Raw genomic sequence first — 20,230 nt, forward strand, 5'->3', positions numbered from 1 at the left:
TGTTAGGAAAAATCATGATCCATATTCAACAATAAATTTTTGGATAAATTCAGTGTACTCCTGTGTTGATTCGATCCGTTTACAGTATCATCCGGATGTTTGTAAAGGAGATAACTGTGGAATTCTGTTGGGTCCCTATAGTACTAGTGATTACCCAATTACTATTGTAGTTATACCCCTTATTTATATTGTTGTGCCCCCATTACCCCCATATTGTTATTAATGTGCCCATAGAATCCCTCTATTGTTATTTTTGTGTCTTTATATTATTATTGTTAGGTCGGCTGGATTATATTGTGACTCCATAGACTCCTATATATAGAAAAGAGGTTTTGTCATTTTTATGATCAAAGAATTGTTCATTTATGTAATGTAAAGGAGGTTGCCCCCTCGAATAGGCTGAATTCTAAGGCGTTGATCTATCTTTTCTTGAGCTGGTTTCATAACATTTGGTATCAGAGCTTTGGATTCTAGGGTTTCGCTGCTCCAAACAGGTTATCGCGGAATTTTCGCTATAACTTTGTTTCTGTGACGTTTCAGAAGTCGAAAAAAAAACCCATTTGAGAAGAAATCGAGCTAAACCGTGGGACCGAATTTCAGAGCTTTTAGTGCGAAATTTTCGGAGATATGATCTCAGGAATTTGGTCTTTTTGCAGACTCCTGAATTACACTCAAAACAGGGGACCTGGGGAAAATCGTCATAACTTTGTTTATGAGCATCGGATTGAAATTTCGTAAGAAGGTGTTGGCATTATGGTTCAAGTGTTGTCCTTGATGGCAACTCACTCAGTGGATGGTACAGGTGCTCAAAGGTTAGTACAGGTGATGGCAACTCAATCAGAAGACAGATCTCAGTACAGCATGGCAAGAAAGCTCATACACGCTCTTTCGTTAAGCCCAAGTCGCGTGTACACGCAAGTTAGATTAAGAAAAAGCGCGTGTATGTGGAAAGGTTCCTTTGGTTCATGGTGGTTAGACCTTGGAAGTTGTGCCTATGATTTCGGACCATTATGTCTCGACGGGCGTGTCGATCCCTAGTTTTAAAGTTGATGGTATTGTGTTACTATGGTTTTGGCTCTTGGTATTGAGAAAGGCCTAAGGCTATATAAGGAGAAGAAGATCATTAGGCAAAGATCATCTTTCGACAAGGCATGAATATCTAAGAGAGAAAGAGATCTGATATGCAGGTTCTGAGTTGGTTGATCTGAGCTAAGGAGAGATCTCATCGGTTGATGGTGAACTAGATCTAAGGAGAGATCGGGATCAAATGGTTTGAAATGCACTATCATGTTGATTATGCGTATTTCTAGATCTGCATATTGTCGCAATGTTACGTTCTGAGTCTAACTAATATCTGGTACAGCTGCAAGATGAGAAAGTTTATTTTTAGATCTGTACGCAGGTTGGCTTCGGTAAAAGCGCGTGTATACGCGGTTTCTGCTCATTAAAGTAGCGTATATCTTTTGAAGCTTGATTTGGGTTTACAGTGGGATCTTACTGTTATTACAGAGTTCTGTAGTCTGCTCTGTGTTCTGGTAACTGGTGATTGACAGGGTTCAGTGGTTCAGTGATTCAAGGTTGGTTGTTTTATGCTTCAATGATCTGTTGTGAAAATTGAATGAATTGTGGTCTTCAGATTGTAATGTTGTGCTTCAGGAATATCCAAGTCTGAAAATGTATGAAAAGTGATACCTGGAAGAAGTAAGATTGTAGGTCAGCACCTACGTACTAGTATTTTGGCTAGTACAAAAGAAAAGGGGGTTGGAGCTCCCTTCCAAGGAAGTTTGGAGAACGAGAGAAGGTTGAAGCCTTCTGCAGGTTGTAGCCTGCGTACTGGTATAAGGCTGCACCAGTACAAAAGATTGTAAACTGAAGTTTCATATTAAGAAAGATAGAGACAACTTGCAGCAGGTGGTTTTCACCCACATTGGGTTTCCACCTTATATCTTGGTGTTCATGTGTGTGGCTTTTTATCTGTTCTGTTATACTGCACATGTTTACTGTTAATATGATGAATAATGTCCTGATGCACTTAATTGAAGAATAAGCCAACTAAATTGTGAGTTTTCTGCTTATACGCTGTTTTACTTCGTCACAGTAGCGTGTACACGCTGGTTCACTTAACTGAAGTAGCGTATATGTTTTGGGCATTTGAAAAGTTTGATTAATCTGATAATACTGATTCACCCCCCCTCTCAGTATTATTTCCAACAATTGGTATCAGAGCAGGTCCTTCAGAGAAGCTTGATCGCTTGAAGGAAGATCATTCATCATGAGCAACTACGAGAAAGAAGCATCAATCAGGCCACCGGTTTTTGATGGAACAAATTTCAATTATTGGAAGGTAAGAGTTACTGCATATCTTCAATCTCTTGGTACAGAAGTTTGGGACATTGTAGAAAAAGGTTATGCTTTTCCTTCAGCTACTCCTACAGATCCAGATGGAAAAAAGGCATATGAAACAAATGCAAAAGCAGTTGCTACCTATTAGGAAGTATATCTCAAACAGAATTCATGAAGGTCATGCACTTCAAATCAGCAAAAGAAATATGGGACAAAATGATCACTAGCTATGAAGGAGATGAACAGGTAAAGGAAGCTAAACTTCAAACACTCAGGATTCAATATGAGACTCTCAGGATGTATAATGATGAAAGTGTGGCTAATTATTTTCTCCGGGTAGATGAGATTGTTAATTGTATGAAAAACTTGGGTGAAGAAATAAGAGAAACTATAGTAGTTCAAAAGGTTCTAAGATCTTTATCCCCCAAGTTTGAATCTAAAGTATCTGCAATAGAAGAAAAAGAAAATCTCCGTGTTCTCACTATGTCTCAGCTACATGGAATTCTAACCGCTTATGAAATGAGAAAGGGAGGTCCATCTGACAGAAGGGAAGCTGCTTTTAAGGCATCAGGAAAAGAAGATTACTATGAAGCAAGCCATGTTCCAGAAGAAGAGGAAGAAGAATCAAATTTTGTCAGAAATCTTCAAAGGGGTTCTGGAAGGTTCAGAGGTAAGCTACCTTTCAAATGTTTTGCTTGTGGGAAAGTAGGTCATTATGCTGCAAAATGTCCTTATAAGGATAAAGGAAAAGAACCTGCTAGATGGAACAAGAAACAAAGTGCAAATAGGAAAAGCTACTACACCCATGAAGATAGTGATGGCTTATCAAACAGTGATGAAGATGAACAAGGTAATAAATATAAGCTGTTAATGGCATTTGAAGATGATGATTATGAGGATGCTATAGATGTGGATAATCTCTATAATGAAATCACTAGACTCAAGAGAAGCATAGAAGAAAGGAATGTGATTATTGATACTTTGCAATTTCAAATTGATGAAAAGGAAAAACATCTTGAAAAACTAGAAGGTGAAATTGTTGGTCTCAGAAAAGAAATTGAGAAAACAAAAACTATTAATCTTAAATTTGTCAAAGGATCTGAAACCTTGGATGAGATTATTAGTGTGCAGCGGTCTCCTCTAAACAAAACAGGTTTGGGCTATAATGGAGAAACCTCTCAAGCATCCACCTCAAAAAGTTATCTTGATGCAGCAAGAGGAAATGAGCGGAAGAACAATGAAGATAATCAGGTAAAGCAGGGACGAGTTACAAACAGAAACTATCAGGGACAATCCTCCTTAAGGATGAACAAAAGCTACAACCAACCACAGGTAAAATCTTCTCAGTTTGGCTCAAGAATAGATGAAAATAGAAATTACAATCAGTTGGCTGGTAGATTCAATAACCGCAGAAGCTTCTTCAATGGACAATGCTTTTCTTGCCACAACTTTGGTCACAGAGCAGCTCAATGTGTTGCATATAAAACAATCATGACTAGGGAAGCTCAAAAACAAAGAAGTATGACAGGGATTACAAAAAGGACCTATAACAACTTTTCGGTGCTTGAAAATGAAGTTGAATGTTCTATTTGCAATAATTTTGGTCATAAAGACTCTGAATGCAGGAGCAGGTTTCAGGAGAAAAAGGAACAAGCCACAAGCACCAAAACATGGAGAATAAAGGAACCTCAAACAGAAAGATGTGGGATAGCATTTTATGCAGAAGGACAGGAAAATCTATGGTACATTGACAGTGGATGTTCGAAACATATGACAGGTGATAAAGAAAAACTTGAATCTTATTCTACTTTAGAAAAGGGAAAGAAAGTCTCTTTTGGAAATGATACTCCTGCTACTATAAAAGGAAAAGGTATTGCTCCTTTAAAAGAAAAGGTCAAGGCTGGAAATGTTTTGTATGTTGATGGATTGAAACATAATCTTCTAAGTGTCAGCCAGATGTGTGATCAAAAAACAGAGGTTATTTTCAGATCGAATGGATGTCTTGTTCGTGATCTTGATACAGGTAAAACAGTTCTCAAAGGCAAAAGAACTCCAAATAATCTGTACATATTTGAAGAAGAACAACAACAATGCTATCTTAGCAAGGATGAAGAGCACTGGTTATGGCATCGAAGGTTGGGACATCTAAGCTTCTCACAAATAAGGAAAGCATGCAAATATCAGGCAGTTCGCGATCTTCCAGATATCAAAATTCCAGACAACACCATATGCAAATCTTGTCAGTTTGGAAAGCAGACCAGAACTAACTTTCCAGAGAAGGAAGGGTCAGCTAGCTTGCCTCTTGAGCTAGTCCATACAGATGTATGTGGTCCATTTAGGAAAAGGTCACCTCGAGGAGAAGAATATCTGATATTATTCATTGATGATTTCTCAAGGTTTGTTTGGTTAGGGCTTATGAAGCACAAAGATGAAGCATTCGAAAAATTCAAATCCTTCAAAGCATTGGCCGAAAATGAATCAGGACACAAAATCAAGTGCCTCAGATCTGACAGAGGTGGGGAGTTCACATCAAATGAATTTTTTGATTTCTGCGATGAACATGGGATAAGAAGAGAATTCTCTACAGCTAGAACTCCTCAGCAAAATGGGGTTGTGGAAAGAATGAACAGAACTATCCAACAAATGGCTCGTGCTATGCTCGATGAATCAGGTACTCCTGCAACCTTCTGGGGAGAAGCCGCACATGCTGCTGTTATCATTCTTAACAAAACAAATGTCCGAGTAAACAGCACTCAAACACCTCATGAGCTTTGGAGTGGTAAAACTCCTTCCGTGAAGCATTTCAAAATCTTTGGGAGCAAATGTTATATTAAGAACACTGATGAGCAACTTGGCAAACTTGAACCTAGAGCAGATGAGGGCATTCTTCTTGGTTATTCTCCACATAGCAAAGCATACAAGTGCTACAATAAAAGACTTGGCAGAATTGTTGACAGTATTGATATAGTGGTTGATGAGAAGGGATATATTCCTAGGCAAGTTCATCATGAAGAAGATGAAGGTTACTCTCAAAGGCGAAATGATGAAGAAGAAGAACCTCAAGAAGAAGAAGAATCTCAAGAAGAACCAGAGGAGCAGACAAGAATAGAAGAGAAGACTCCATCCAGATATGTCCAAAAGAATCATCCAGAAACTCAGATTGTGGGGCAGAAAGAAGCAGGAGTACAAACAAGAAGGACACTTGCAGAAGCTTCAAGCTACTTGGCTCTACTCTCCTCCATTGAACCACAAAATGTGAAAGAAGCATGCAAAGATGAATGTTGGGTCAAAGCAATGGATGAAGAACTTGAGCAAATCGAAAGGAACAACACTTGGGAATTGGTTCCTAGACCAAAAGATAAGAATGTAATAGGAACAAAATGGGTCTTCAAGAATAAGTTAAATGAAAATGGAGAAGTAATTAGAAACAAGGCCAGACTTGTTTGTAAAGGGTATGCACAGCAAGAAGGAATAGATTTTGAAGAGACCTTTGCTCCTGTGGCAAGACTAGAGGCCATCCGAATGTTCCTTGCTCTCTCAAGCTTTCAAAACTTCAAGGTATTTCAAATGGACGTGAAATCAGCCTTCCTGAATGGAGACTTAGAAGAAGAAGTATATATTGAGCAGCCAGATGGGTTCATTCTTGGGAATGATCCAAACCTTGTATGCAGATTGAAAAAGGCTCTCTATGGGCTCAAACAAGCCCAAGGGCTTGGTACTATCGGTTGGACAAATATCTTCACCAACAAGGCTTTTCAAAAGGATCAGCAGATAGCAATCTCTATATAAAAGTTGAAAATAACAAATTGCTAATTCTTGTTGTTTATGTAGATGATATTATTTTTGGCAGCAATGAAGAGACTATGAGTCAAAACTTTGCCTTGGTTATGCAGAAAGAATTCGAAATGTCACTTCTTGGAGAATTGACATATTTTCTTGGATTGCAAATCCAACAAAATGAAGGAGGTATCTTCTTGTCTCAAACCAAATACCTCAAGCAGATCTTGAAGAAGTATGGCATGGAAGAGTCAAAACCAGTATGTACACCCATGGTTACAGGATGCAGCCTCAGTGCAAATGATGAATCAGCAGCAGTCCACCAACCCACTTATAGATCCATGATTGGGAGTTTGCTTTATTTGACAGGTACTCGACCAGATATTACACATGCAGTAGGAATGGTTGGAAGATTTCAAGCCAACCCAAAGGAAACTCATCTTCAGGCAGTCAAAAGAATCTTCAAATATCTTCAAGGGACCCAAAACTATGGCTTATGGTATCCTAGAAATACTGATCTCACTCTTCATGCTTACACAGATGCAGATTGGGCTGGAAGTGTGGATGATAGGAAAAGCACAAGTGGAGGTGCTTTCTTCATGGGTTCCAGATTAGTATCTTGGTTCAGCAAGAAACAAAGTTCGATTGCCTTATCTACAGCTGAAGCAGAATATGTGGCTGCAGCATCTTGTTGCACACAACTTCTTTGGATGATGCAGACCTTGCAGGACTTTCAAATCACTTGCACTCCACCTGTCTCTATCTTATGTGATAATACAAGTGCAATCAGCATTTCAAAGAATCCAGTCATGCACTCAAAGACCAAGCACATACCAATCAAGTACCATTTTCTTCGGGAACAAGTGCTTGAGCAGAAGGTCAAGTTGGAGTATGTTCCTTCTAAGGAGCAAGTTGCTGATATTCTCACAAAACCACTGCCCAGGGAAACTTTTGAATATCTCAGACAAAAGCTGGGAGTAGTTAATGCTTCATCCTGTTGTTGAAATTTGTTTGTTCTACAGAAAAGTTGGTATACGCAGGTTACGGAAGTAATATGAGCGTATACACGCGGATTCATGGTGGGAAAGTCGCGTGTATGCTGGACGCTTGTTGCAGAAAGAATATCCGCGTACATACGCTGTTTTATACAGGAGAAAACGCGTATATGAAGTTCTGAACAGCAAGGGAAAACTCTGAAGTTCTGAACAGCAATAGGAATGTCAGAATTATTCAGGCACAGTTTCAGGGAGTGCAACAGGCACAGGTTCAGGGGGAGCAGCTCAAAAGTCTCATAAAGCATTGTTGGCATTCAGATGTTTTGGTTGTTGGTTTCAGGAGAAGGAGCTCAGAAAGAAATTCTAGTTGCTGATCTAACAAGATGTTTATCAGATGCTGCTGATGTCTTTCCTAAGTCTTGGTCTAGATCTGTTGTCTCTATGTCATGTATCTCTCTTGTCTCTTTTATGGTGTCAAGGTCATGTAACGGCCTTTGTTGGTTTCCCCACTATGCCTGGGATGAATGATGAAATGTTCATGTATTATCATGGTTAGGTGGATGAGTCAATATTGATGTATCCCCACTTGGTTGGGTGGATGAGTCATTTTTTTTGTATATCCTCACTTAGTTGAGAAATGGATGTATGTATGAGTCTTTGGTGATAGGAAGGTCTTTTATGATGTATAGAGTCATGTTCTTCTTGAAGAACATCTTTTGCAGATCTTGCCTACAGTCAAGGGGAGCATGAACAGCACTTGGTGAGCAGGATGGATAGATTGGTACTCTTTGGCATTCACAAAGGGGGAGCACACTTGGAGATTTCAGCATGTACTCAGGGGGAGTATGGACAGCAGTATGGACAGCAGAAGGATTACCAAGGAAGAGAATATCTTGGTCCTCCCTTTGCCCTTGATGTCAAAGGGGGAGAGTGACACTTGGTGTGGTGTGTGGTGGTTGCCATCAAGTCCAAAGGGGGAGATTGTTGGCATTATGGTTCAAGTGTTGTCCTTGATGGCAACTCACTCAGTGGATGGTACAGGTGCTCAAAGGTTAGTACAGGTGATGGCAACTCAATCAGAAGACAGATCTCAGTACAGCATGGCAAGAAAGCTCATACACGCTCTTTCGTTAAGCCCAAGTCGCGTGTACACGCAAGTTAGATTCAGAAAAAGCGCGTGTATGTGGAAAGGTTCCTTTGGTTCATGGTGGTTAGACCTTGGAAGTTGTGCCTATGATTTCGGACCATTATGTCTCGACGGGCGTGTCGATCCCTAGTTTTAAAGTTGATGGTATTGTGTTACTATGGTTTTGGCTCTTGGTATTGAGAAAGGCCTAAGGCTATATAAGGAGAAGAAGATCATTAGGCAAAGATCATCTTTCGACAAGGCATGAATATCTAAGAGAGAAAGAGATCTGATATGCAGGTTCTGAGTTGGTTGATCTGAGCTAAGGAGAGATCTCATCGGTTGATGGTGAACTAGATCTAAGGAGAGATCGGGATCAAATGGTTTGAAATGCACTATCATGTTGATTATGCGTATTTCTAGATCTGCATATTGTCGCAATGTTACGTTCTGAGTCTAACTAATATCTGGTACAGCTGCAAGATGAGAAAGTTTATTTTTAGATCTGTACGCAGGTTGGCTTCGGTAAAAGCGCGTGTATACGCGGTTTCTGCTCATTAAAGTAGCGTATATCTTTTGAAGCTTGATTTGGGTTTACAGTGGGATCTGACTGTTATTACAGAGTTCTGTAGTCTGCTCTGTGTTCTGGTAACTGGTGATTGACAGGGTTCAGTGGTTCAGTGATTCAAGGTTGGTTGTTTTATGCTTCAATGATCTGTTGTGAAAATTGAATGAATTGTGGTCTTCAGATTGTAATGTTGTGCTTCAGGAATATCCAAGTCTGAAAATGTATGAAAAGTGATACCTGGAAGAAGTAAGATTGTAGGTCAGCACCTACATACTAGTATCTTGGCTAGTACAAAAGAAAAGGGGGTTGGAGCTCCCTTCCAAGGAAGTTTGGAGAACGAGAGAAGGTTGAAGCCTTCTGCAGGTTGTAGCCTGCATACTGGTATAAGGCTGCACCAGTACAAAAGATTGTAAACTGAAGTTTCATATTAAGAAAGATAGAGACAACTTGCAGCAGGTGGTTTTCACCCACATTGGGTTTCCACCTTATATCTTGGTGTTCATGTGTGTGGCTTTTTATCTGTTCTGTTATACTGCACATGTTTACTGTTAATATGATGAATAATGTCCTGATGCACTTAATTGAAGAATAAGCCAACTAAATTGTGAGTTTTCTGCTTATACGCTGTTTTACTTCGTCACAGTAGCGTGTACACGCTGGTTCACTTAACTGAAGTAGCGTATATGTTTTGGGCATTTGAAAAGTTTGATTAATCTGATAATACTGATTCACCCCCCCTCTCAGTATTATTTCCAACAGAAGGTACAGAAAGAGGACGGACGGTAGCTTTCTTTTATATATTTTTTAGATTCAAAGGTTGAAACAGTGACACGTGGAACTTCATACAAGTTCGCTCTACTGAACTAGTCTATAGTCAGGTCACTGCGGGAGATTTTGCATAACTCTTTCTTGGAGAATCCAATTTGGTTCAGACTAGTGGCATTGGAAAGAGGACATAGAAGGCTACTATAGGTCACAATTTCAGAACTGGATGATTCGAAATTACAGAGATACATCAGATTCAATATCAGGCTTCTACAAAGTAAAAAAAGGTGTGTAGTTTTTTTTTTATTTTTGCATAAGCTTGGTTTGAAGGAATTCAAAGGGCATAGTAAAGCATTATTATCAGTAAATGATGCCCCGAGGAAAGAAAATGCAAACACCTAGTAAGGAACCTGAAAGCTCTAGCATGACTCATGAAGAAGAGGAAGAAATGCTACATGATATATCAAAATTACAAGAACAAGTGCAACAAATGTCACGCTCACAAAAGCTAACAGATGCTAAGATAAATGGCGTGGAATCTAAGATAAAGGGCATGGAAGCTAAGATGGATGATCTGAAGACAGATTTGAGGACAGATTTGAAGACAGACTTGGCAGATTTGAAGACAGATTTGACAAATTTTCTACAAGAAATACTTACTAATGGTGAAAAGGTAGTAAAGGAAACTCATGATGAGAACAAAAGAAATGTTAATCATGATTCCATAGACTCTAATGTTGGATCGAAGACCCACCATATTCCAAAAATCGATATGAGGAAGTTTGATGGCAAGGATCCCGCCACATGGATATTACAGATGGAGCAATTCTTCGATCTCAATAATGTGCAAAACACACAAAAGGTACGTATGGAAACTTTATATTTGGAACCAAATCAGTTTGTATGGTATCAATGGCTTTGCTCTCGTAAACAATTTATCACTTGGGCAATTTTTACGGAAGAATTGATAGCACATTATGAGGATACAAAAAGCAACACTTTTTTTAGCCAATTGATAAGTCTCAAACAAAAGGGTTCAATAATGGAGCACATTGAGGAGTTCCAAAAATTGAACATAAGGGTAAAAGATATTCCAGAGGAGCATAGGATTGATGTGTTCATAGGGTCTTTAAAGGATAATATCCAACATGATGTTTGCCTTTGGGAACCTGATTCATTAGAGAAGGCATTCAGGTTAGCAAGAAAAATGGAAAGCAAAATTATGGCAACCAGGAAGCATACCACTCACAACTATAAAGACGGAAGTGTTGTTGCCCCTAGTCTTCCACAACCTATAAGGTTGACACCACAACAATTGGAAGAAAAAAGAGCAAAAGGGCTTTGTTACAGTTGTGATAGCAAATACACTAAAGGTCATAAGTGTGCTGAGAAGAAATTATTCTACATAGATTGTGAAGAGGAAGAAGAAAAGGAGCAAGAAAGGTCAAAAGAAGAAGATATACTCCAGGAACAAAGCCTAGATGAAGAACAAATAAATCCGACCATATCTTGTAATGCATTGGCGGGAATTACCACTCCTCAAACCATCAAGATAGAAGGACAAATCAAGAAGAAAAAGGTAATAGTGTTGATTGATTCAGGAAGCACCCACAATTTTATTCATTGTAGGGTAGCAAAAGAATTGAATTGCTTCCTATATCCAGCACCAGAGTGTCAAGTGATGATTGCAAATGGAGGAACAATAAATTGCTCTGGAAAGTGCCATAATATCAAGCTATCCATGGGAGAATATGTATTGACTAGCCCAATGCTTTCCATTCCAATGGGAGGTGCTGATGTTGTACTAGGAGTCCAATGGCTACAATCCTTGGGTACAATAGCTTTTAATTTTCAAGAACTTTTCATCAAATTTTCTGTGGAAGGAAAGGAAGTTGAATTAAGGGGTATTGCAGGGAAACCAGGAAAGATAATCAGCTCTAATGGTATGACAAAGCTTCTAAAAAAGGAGCAAAGAGGTGTAATTGCACAATTATGTTCGCTAGATGTTTCCACATTGGAATCATCTATTTCTCCAGATCTCCAAAAAGTCCTGGACAATCATTCCAAGGTATTTGAGACTCCCAAAGGTCTCCCACCTATGCGTGATCATGATCATGCTATTCATCTGATTCCAGGAAGTGTTCCTCCAAACATCAGGCCGTACAGATATCCCTATGTCCAAAAAAGTGAAATTGAACGTATGGTTGCAGAAATGCTAGAGGCTGGTATAATTCAACCGAGTCAAAGTTCTTTCTCTGCTCCAGTAGTATTGGTGCACAAGAAGGATGGATCATGGCGCATGTGTCCAGATTATAGGGAGCTCAACAAGCTCACTATTAAAGATAAGTTCCCCATTCCTGTCATTGATGAATTACTGGATGAATTGCATGGATCAATTTACTTCACCAAGTTGGATCTTCGTTCAGGATATCATCAAATCAGAATGAAGATTGAAGACATTCCGAAAACGGCATTTAGAACTCATGAGGGTCATTATGAATTTTTGGTCATGCCTTTTGGCCTTACCAATGCACCTTCAACATTTCAAGGTTTGATGAATTCAATTTTCAAACCATTCCTTAGAAAATTTGTGTTAGTATTTTTTGATGATATACTAATCTACAGCAAGTCTTGGAAGGATCATGTTGAACATGTTGACAGGGTGCTACAACTATTGGAGGAGAAACAATTATATGCAAAAAGATCCAAATGTTTCTTTGGAGTCCAGGAGGTGGAATATTTGGGTCATATTGTATCTCATGAAGGAGTTAAGGTAGACCCTAGCAAAATTAAAGCCATTAAGGAATGGAAAATCCCCACATCCATAAAGCATCTGCGAGGATTTCTTGGGTTGACAGGGTATTATCGCAAGTTTGTTAAGAATTATGGGAGAATAGCAGCACCTCTAACAACATTATTGAAGAAAGATGCATTTTCATGGACTCCGGAAGCAACAAAGGCCTTTGAACATCTTAAAGAGGCAATGTGCCAAGCACCGGTCTTAGCTACACCGGACTTCACAAAAACCTTTATTGTGGAATGTGATGCTTCAGGAAATGGAATTGGTGCTGTTCTAATGCAAGATGAAAGACCCATTGCTTTTGAAAGTCGTCCAATCAAGGGAAAGTTTTTAAGCAAAGCTATTTATGAGAAGGAAATGTTGGCAATACTCCATGCACTTAAGAAATGGCGACCCTACCTAATGGGAAGACACTTCAAGGTAAAAACGGATCATGATAGCCTTAAATACTTTTTAGAACAAAGATTATCCTCTGAAGAGCAACAAAAGTGGGTCACAAAGATGTTGGGTTATGACTTTGAAATCATCTACAAAAAAGGGAAGCAAAATGTGGTGGCAGATGCACTCTCAAGAAAGGATGAGGATGTGGAAGCATTGTTGTGCGCCATTTCTATTATCCAACCAGATTGGATAAATGAAGCAAGGGAGGAATGGAAGAATGACGAAGAAGTGTGGGCACTTATTCGAAAGCTACAACAAGATTCCAGTACGTCTGATACATTTAGCTGGAAAAATGATTCGTTATGGTACAAAGATCGCTTATACCTCTGTAAGAATTCCCAGCTAAAACAAAAGATTCTTATGGAATTGCACACTTCTCCCTTAGGAGGGCACTCAGGATTTTTAAAAACTTACCACAGGGTTAAGAAGGAATTTTTTTGGGATGGCCTTAAATCAGATATTCAAAAGTTTGTGGCAGAATGTTTGGTTTGCCAACAAAATAAAGTTGAAACAATTAAGACACCGGGTCTATTACAACCTTTATCCATTCCAAGCCAACGTTGGGAGGAGGTTTCAATGGATTTTATCACAGGTTTACCCAAGTCTGAGGGAAAGAGTGTCATCATGGTGGTAGTTGACAGACTTACCAAGTATGCACACTTTTGTGCATTATCACATCCATTTAAAGCCAGTACAGTTTCTACTGCATTTATGGAAACAATTCAAAAGCTACATGGAAACCCAAAGATTATTGTAAGTGACAGAGATCCCATTTTCACTGGAAATTTTTGGACAGAATTATTTTCTTGTCTTGGTACTCAGTTAGCTCATAGCTCATCTTATCATCCTCAATCTGATGGGCAAACTGAGATAGTAAACAAATGTTTGGAAGGATATCTTCGTTGCTTTGTATCTGATAAACAGACACAATGGGTCAAATGGTTGCCTCTGGCTGAATGGTGGTATAACACTTCCTTCCATACAGCAACAAAAATGACCCCATTTATGGCACTTTATGGGTATCAACCACCATCCATCACATCATATTTAAGAGAAAATTCTAAGGTTCAGGCAGTGGAACATCACATCGAACATCAACAACAAGTCCTCCAACTCTTAAAGGATAACCTCGTGTTGGCACAAAATAGAATGAAACAACAGGCAGATCAACATCGCAGTGAAAGAAGTTTTGATGTAGGTGATTGGGTATTCCTACGGCTACAACCATATAAGCAAATGTCCCTTAAGCAAGCTAAGAAGGATAATAAATTATCACCAAAGTATTATGGTCCGTACAAGGTGTTGCAAAAGATTGGTACTATGGCATACAAATTGGAGCTTCCTGCAGCTTCTCGATTGCACCCAGTTTTCCATGTTTCATGTTTAAAGAAGGTTATAGGCGACAAGCTCCCAGTTCAAACAATATTGCCAGAACTTGAAGAGGAAGGAAAAATTATATTGGAACCGGAAGTAGTTATAGAAACAAGAACTCGACAGCTACGAAATCGATCAATTTCAGAGTACCTTATCAAGTGGAAGAACTTATCCACTGAAGATTCCACATGGGAGGATGAGAATTTTATGCAGAAGTATCCTGAACTACTCAAGCGTTGAGGACAACACTTTTTTGAAGGAGAGGGGCATGTTGGGTCCCTATAATACTTGTGATTACCCCATTACTATTTTAGTTATACCCCTTATTTATATTGGTGTGCCCCATTACCCCCATATTGTTATTAATGTGCCCATAGAATAACTCTATTGTTATTTTTGTGGCTTTATATTATTATTGTTAGGTCGGCTGAATTATATTGTGACTCCATAGACTCCTATATATAGAAAGGAGGTTTTGTCATTTGAATGATCAAATAATTGTTCATTTATGTAATGTAAAGGAGGTTGCCCCCTCGAACAGGCTGAATTCTAAGGCATTGATCTATCTTTTCTATATTTTCTTGAGCTGGTTTCATAACAAATTCAATTTCAGAAGATCAATCAGGATCATCAGGTAACTTGCTCTGTCTCTGGACAGGTTTTGTTTATTTATTTATTTCAGTTTTGACGACATTGCTACATGTTAGAGTATATAACCCCTTTTTATCTCAGATGTGTCCATGTTATTGATTATGTTAGTTTTGTGATAAATGTGCAGACTGTAATGTCCAGCTTGGCAAAAGAAAAGTAGCAAAATGGTTCCGAGGATTGACTAAGATGAGAAATGATCAACTTCCTTTCCAGGCAAAAGTCTTACCACAGAATTTGGATACCTGCCTAAAGGCTAAAACTTGGCAGAGTAGGAGATAGTTTTTTAGTGATGTTCAAGGTATCAAGTACAAAAATAAGGTACTTTTTGTTTGGTTGCATTTTGAATGCTAAAGATCATACATGACTTGACATGCTTTATTACTATCTCTTTTTTCTTAGATTCTTTTCATTTTTGTTTGAATGGTCAATTATCTGGTGCCACTTTTATATTACTTTGGACATGATTCCTATCTTATATATGGCTTTGAATTAGAAATCTCTACATCTGATGGAGGTGTTTTCTTAATTTGGGCAGGCGATGTGCTATCTGGAACATCATCAAATGGCGTGCGTCATGCTGCTATGCTTGAAGAATGATTTGGATTTCATTGGTGGAATGGACGTGTTCCAATCCTAGTTCTCACCATAGTCCTTATTTTAGCTCCGTTGGTGTCTTTCAAGAGAGTGGGTAAGTCTGCTTTGCTCATCCTGATAAGCATTTTTTAGCACCGATTTTCAGATATATCATATTTCATTTAGGCCTTTTCAGGGATTTAAATGTCTAGAAACTGTTGTAATTATATGAGGGGTTTCAACATATTTTGGGAATGTCACATACTGATGGCATCTGCTTAACGATTTGTCTGACTTTTCATGTTGCCCTGTTAGAAATGGCATATGGCATATACATTCAAGGATGTGGATCATGGGTTATTCCTTAGGAGTTGTGATGTTCAAATATTGATGCCTATATTGATGTGTTCATTTCCATGAATTTGCAGATTCTTTGAAATTCACTTCTGCAATATTAGTTGCACTTGTTGTTGTATTTGTTGTGATTACGACTGGTATTGTGATTGTAAAGTTGTTCAGTGGCACCATCAAAGCACCAAGATTATTACCAAATATTGTGGATTTCACTTCGTTCTTGAAGCTTTTCACTGTGGTACCAGTTATTGTGACTGCTTACATCTGTCATTACAATGGTATGGATTATTTTCCTCCATTTCTGGTCCTGCAGTGTAGTATCTTAGAGTTCATTAGTTGAATTTGCATTGAAAATTATGTTATAATTAATTGTGATGTCTTTGCGCCATGTAGTTCATTCCATATACAATGAACTTGAGGACCCTTCAGAAATGTAGCTCATTGTTCGAACATCATTGGCATTGTGCTCAATTGTATACATAAGTACAAGCTTTTTTGGCTTTCTTCTATTTGGAGACCAGACCATGGATGATGTTCTGGCCAATTTTGACACCAACTTGGGAGTTCCCTATAGTGTTGTGCTGAATGACATTGTTTGTGTGACCTATGTTGTACATCTGATGCTGGTCTTTCCTCTCATTTTTTTTGCCCCGAGACTTAATCTTGATGGGCTTGTCTTTCCAGTGAAAAAACATCTTGTTTTGGATAATGAGAGGTTCATTTTGATCACTGATGGGTTAATTGGAATCGTTTTCCTTGGGGCATCATTCATACCAAGTATCTGGGATGCATTTTCAATTCACAGGGGCCACAACCGGTCAATAATTCGAAAGATACAAACCACAAATCTCTTAAATCCAGAAAAAAAGTTGTTTTTCATTTCTGGTTTTGTCCTTCACCTTGCTTGTATGTAACTTCTAACCTCAATTATTTTTTAATTACAGAGACACCCATGGAATCTCAACCAGGAAGGACATATTTATTGCATTGTTCATGATTTTTCTGGCAGTAGTTTCAAGTTCAATTGCTATAGTGAGTGACAATAATTATTTGTTCAAAAAAAAAGGAGGAAGGCCATGCATGATCTTGAGAATGATTTTTTATGAGGAGCAGGTGGTGCACATAGATATAGAGATTATTTGGAACAGAACCGAGAAAAGAACGTTGATTTGGGAATTTGCTTGTAGAATTGTGAAGAGTGGATAAACTTTTGTAAAGCCTTGTATCATCCTGCCATGGTCGCTCGACCTTCTAGCTAAAGATACTACTGTATTTGTAGTTGTAAACATTGAAAAGGAATATAGTTGATCTCGCATCAATGATTGAGCCCCATGAATAGTTGAGAGCCTGTCAAGCAGAAGATTGAAGGTCTGGTTTCTGTCAATAATACTCAACCTCACATAAGTTTGAGCTGCACCAAAATACATCCCACTGCGTGTGATGATTCCATTTCTCCTCAATAACTTCTCACAATCTTCATCCTCCTTTCCTTCACATTTTAGCCCCGCAAAAGCTGCATTGATACAGACGGCCAGAGTAAGAGTAATTAGTCCATTTTGCCAAGTATTTTCATTTCAACCATTTAAAGTAGAGACATCAACTCAGTTCCACCATTCATTGATGTCTTTACTTTAACAGACAAATAGACCCATTTGAAATATACACACCTTACATGACATGCATAAGTACCAGTCAAACTCCAAGCCATTGAGTACACACATGCACACAAAAACAAGCATACACTTACAGACCCAGAGAAACAGAGTACAAGGTCTACCAACATTCAAGTTACAATTGAGAAAGAAGAGGTAGCACAACAATTATTTATTTCTCCTCTGTTATTTGTTTCCTGCTTCTGATGGCTTTTGAAAAAAATCTCACTCCCTTTGTTGTTAGAACAACCGATCATAATCAATATTTTCTATTTTAGGAGACCAATTTGTTTGAAGATTATGGAAAGGGATGCAACATAAGGTGAATTACCAGTTTATCACTGCCTTTATTCAGTGATATTTCCAAAGTTGAATCTTGGTAAATATGTGATAGTCCCTTGCTTTTAAGCATTGAATCCAGTGTTTGAACTTGAGTGCGTTTCTGTTCATCTGAATTTAGATCATAATTGCATCATGTTTAATATGTTGGAGATTGAGGGAGACCCTCATACCTTGTGAAGAGTTTAACTATTTACAATCATTGATTTAGAAGCAGTCCGTTGATATTTTTTTTACAAGCTTCTGTTAGAAAGGAATCAAGATAATATGAATTTAAAATTAATTCAATCTAAACAGGTTATGCATTTTAGGTCGCAAGCTGAATTAGCCCAGTTTTGAGGGTAATATCCAAGGATAAATAGTATATCGTGTGGGAATATTTAAGCATGTATGTTACAACTAGAGTATTTTAAAAGTACTGCTTGAATTGAAACTTCAACCCAATTTTTGCATTGTGGGCAGTTTAGCAAGCTGAAACACTAACAACTTGTTTCTGTTTAACAAATTTGAAGTGTTCTATGAAGCATACATGACTTGAAATGCTTTATTAGTGTCTCTTTTTTCTTAGATTCCTTTCATTTTTGATTGAATGGTCAATTATTTGGTGCCACTTTTATATTACTTTGGGCATGATTCCTATCTTATATATGGCTTTGAATTAGAAATCTGTATGTCTAATGGAGGTGTTTTCTTGATTTGGGCAGGTGATGTGCTATCTGGAACATCATCAAATAGCGTGCATCATGCTGGTATACTCGAAGAATGGTTTGGATTTCATAGGTGGAATGGACGTGTTCTGATCCTAGTTCTCACCATAGTCCTTATTTTAGCTCCGTTGATGTCTTTCAAGAGAGTGTGTAAGTCTGCTTTGCTCATCCTGATAAGCATCTTTTAGCACTGATTTGCAGATATATCATATTTCATTTGGGCCTTTTCAGGGATTTAAATGTTTAGAAACTGTTGTAATTGTATGAGGGGATTCAACATATCTTGGGAATGTCACATACTAATGGCATCTGCTTAACGATTTGTCTGACTTTTCAGGTTTCCCTGTTAGAAATGGCATATGGCATATACATTCAAGGATGTGGATCATGGGTTATTCCTTAGGAGTTGTGATGTTCAAATCTTGATGCCTATATTGATGTGTTCATTTCCATGAATTTGCAGATTCTTTGAAATTCACTTCTGCAATATCAGTTGCACTTGCTGTTGTATTTGTTGTGATTACGACTGGTATTGCGATTGTAAAGTTGTTCAGTCACCAGTGGCACCGTCAAAGCACCAATATTGTTACCAGATATTGTGGATTTTACTTCGTTCTTGAAGCTTTTCACTGTGGTACCAGTTATTGTGACTGCTTACATCTGTCATTACAATGGTATGGATTATTTTCCTCCATCTCTGGTCATGCAGTGTAGTATCTTAGAGTTCATTAGTTGAATTTGCATTTAAAATTATGTTATATTGAATTGTGATGTCTTTGCGCCATGCAGTTCATTCCATATACAATGAACTTGAGTACCCTTCAAAAATGCAGCCCATTGTTCGCACATCATTGGCATTGTTCTTAATTATATACATAAGTACAAGATTTTTTGGCTTTCTTCTATTTGGAGACCAGACAATGGATGATGTCCTGGCCAATTTTGACACCAACTTGGGAGTTCCCTAAAGTGTTGTGCTGAATGAAATTGTTCGTGTGACTTATGTTGTACATCTGATGCTGGTCTTTCCTCTCATTTTTTTTTCCCTGAGACTTAATCTTGATGGGCTTGTCTTTCCAGCGAAAAAGCATCTTGTTTTGGATAATAAGAGGTTCATTTTGATCACTGCTGGGTTAATTGGAATCATTTTCCTTGGGGCATCATTCATACCAAGTATCTGGGATGCATTTCAATTCACAGGGGCCACAACAACAGTTTGTATTGGGTTCATCTTCCCAGCTTTGGTTGCTCTCAGGTAGAAAAAAAGTTGTTTTTCATTTCTGGTTTCGTCTTTCACCTTGATCGTATGTAACTTCTAACCTCAATTATTTTTTAATTGCAGAGACACCCATGAAATCTCAACCAGGAAGGACATATTTATTGCATTGTTCATGATTTTTCTGGCAATAGTTTCAAGTTCAATTGCTATAGTGAGTGACATTAATTCTTTGTTCAACAAAAAGGTGGAAGGCCCTCCACGATCTTGAGAATGATTTTTTATGAGGAGCAGGTGGTGCACATACATATAAAGATTATTTGGAACAAAACCGAGAAAAGAACGTTGATTTGGGAATTTGCTGGTAGAATTGTGAAGAGTGGATAAACTTTTGTAAAGCCTTGTATCATCTTGCCATGGTTGCTCGGCCTTCTAGTTAAAGATACTACTGTATTTGTAGTTGTAAACATTGAAAAGGAATATAGTGGATCTCGCATCAATGATTGAGCCCCATGAATAGTTGAGAGCCTGTCAAGTAGAAGATTTAAG

General features: G+C 38.2%; 2 pseudogenes; both read left to right on the forward strand.

The window, feature by feature from the left end:
* The first annotated feature begins 15,260 nt into the window (after nt 1-15,260).
* Nucleotides 15,261-16,973, forward strand: LOC149256979 (amino acid transporter AVT6A pseudogene; annotated as a pseudogene).
* Nucleotides 16,974-18,347: 1,374 nt separating this feature from the next.
* Nucleotides 18,348-19,952, forward strand: LOC149256980 (amino acid transporter AVT6A-like; annotated as a pseudogene).
* Nucleotides 19,953-20,230: the final 278 nt, after the last annotated feature.

The sequence above is a fragment of the Pinus tabuliformis genome, chromosome 6 (assembly GCF_031772625.1).
Source record: "Pinus tabuliformis cultivar Carrire ecotype Pingquan chromosome 6, CPIR1, whole genome shotgun sequence".
Taxonomy (NCBI): Eukaryota; Viridiplantae; Streptophyta; class Pinopsida; order Pinales; family Pinaceae; genus Pinus; species Pinus tabuliformis.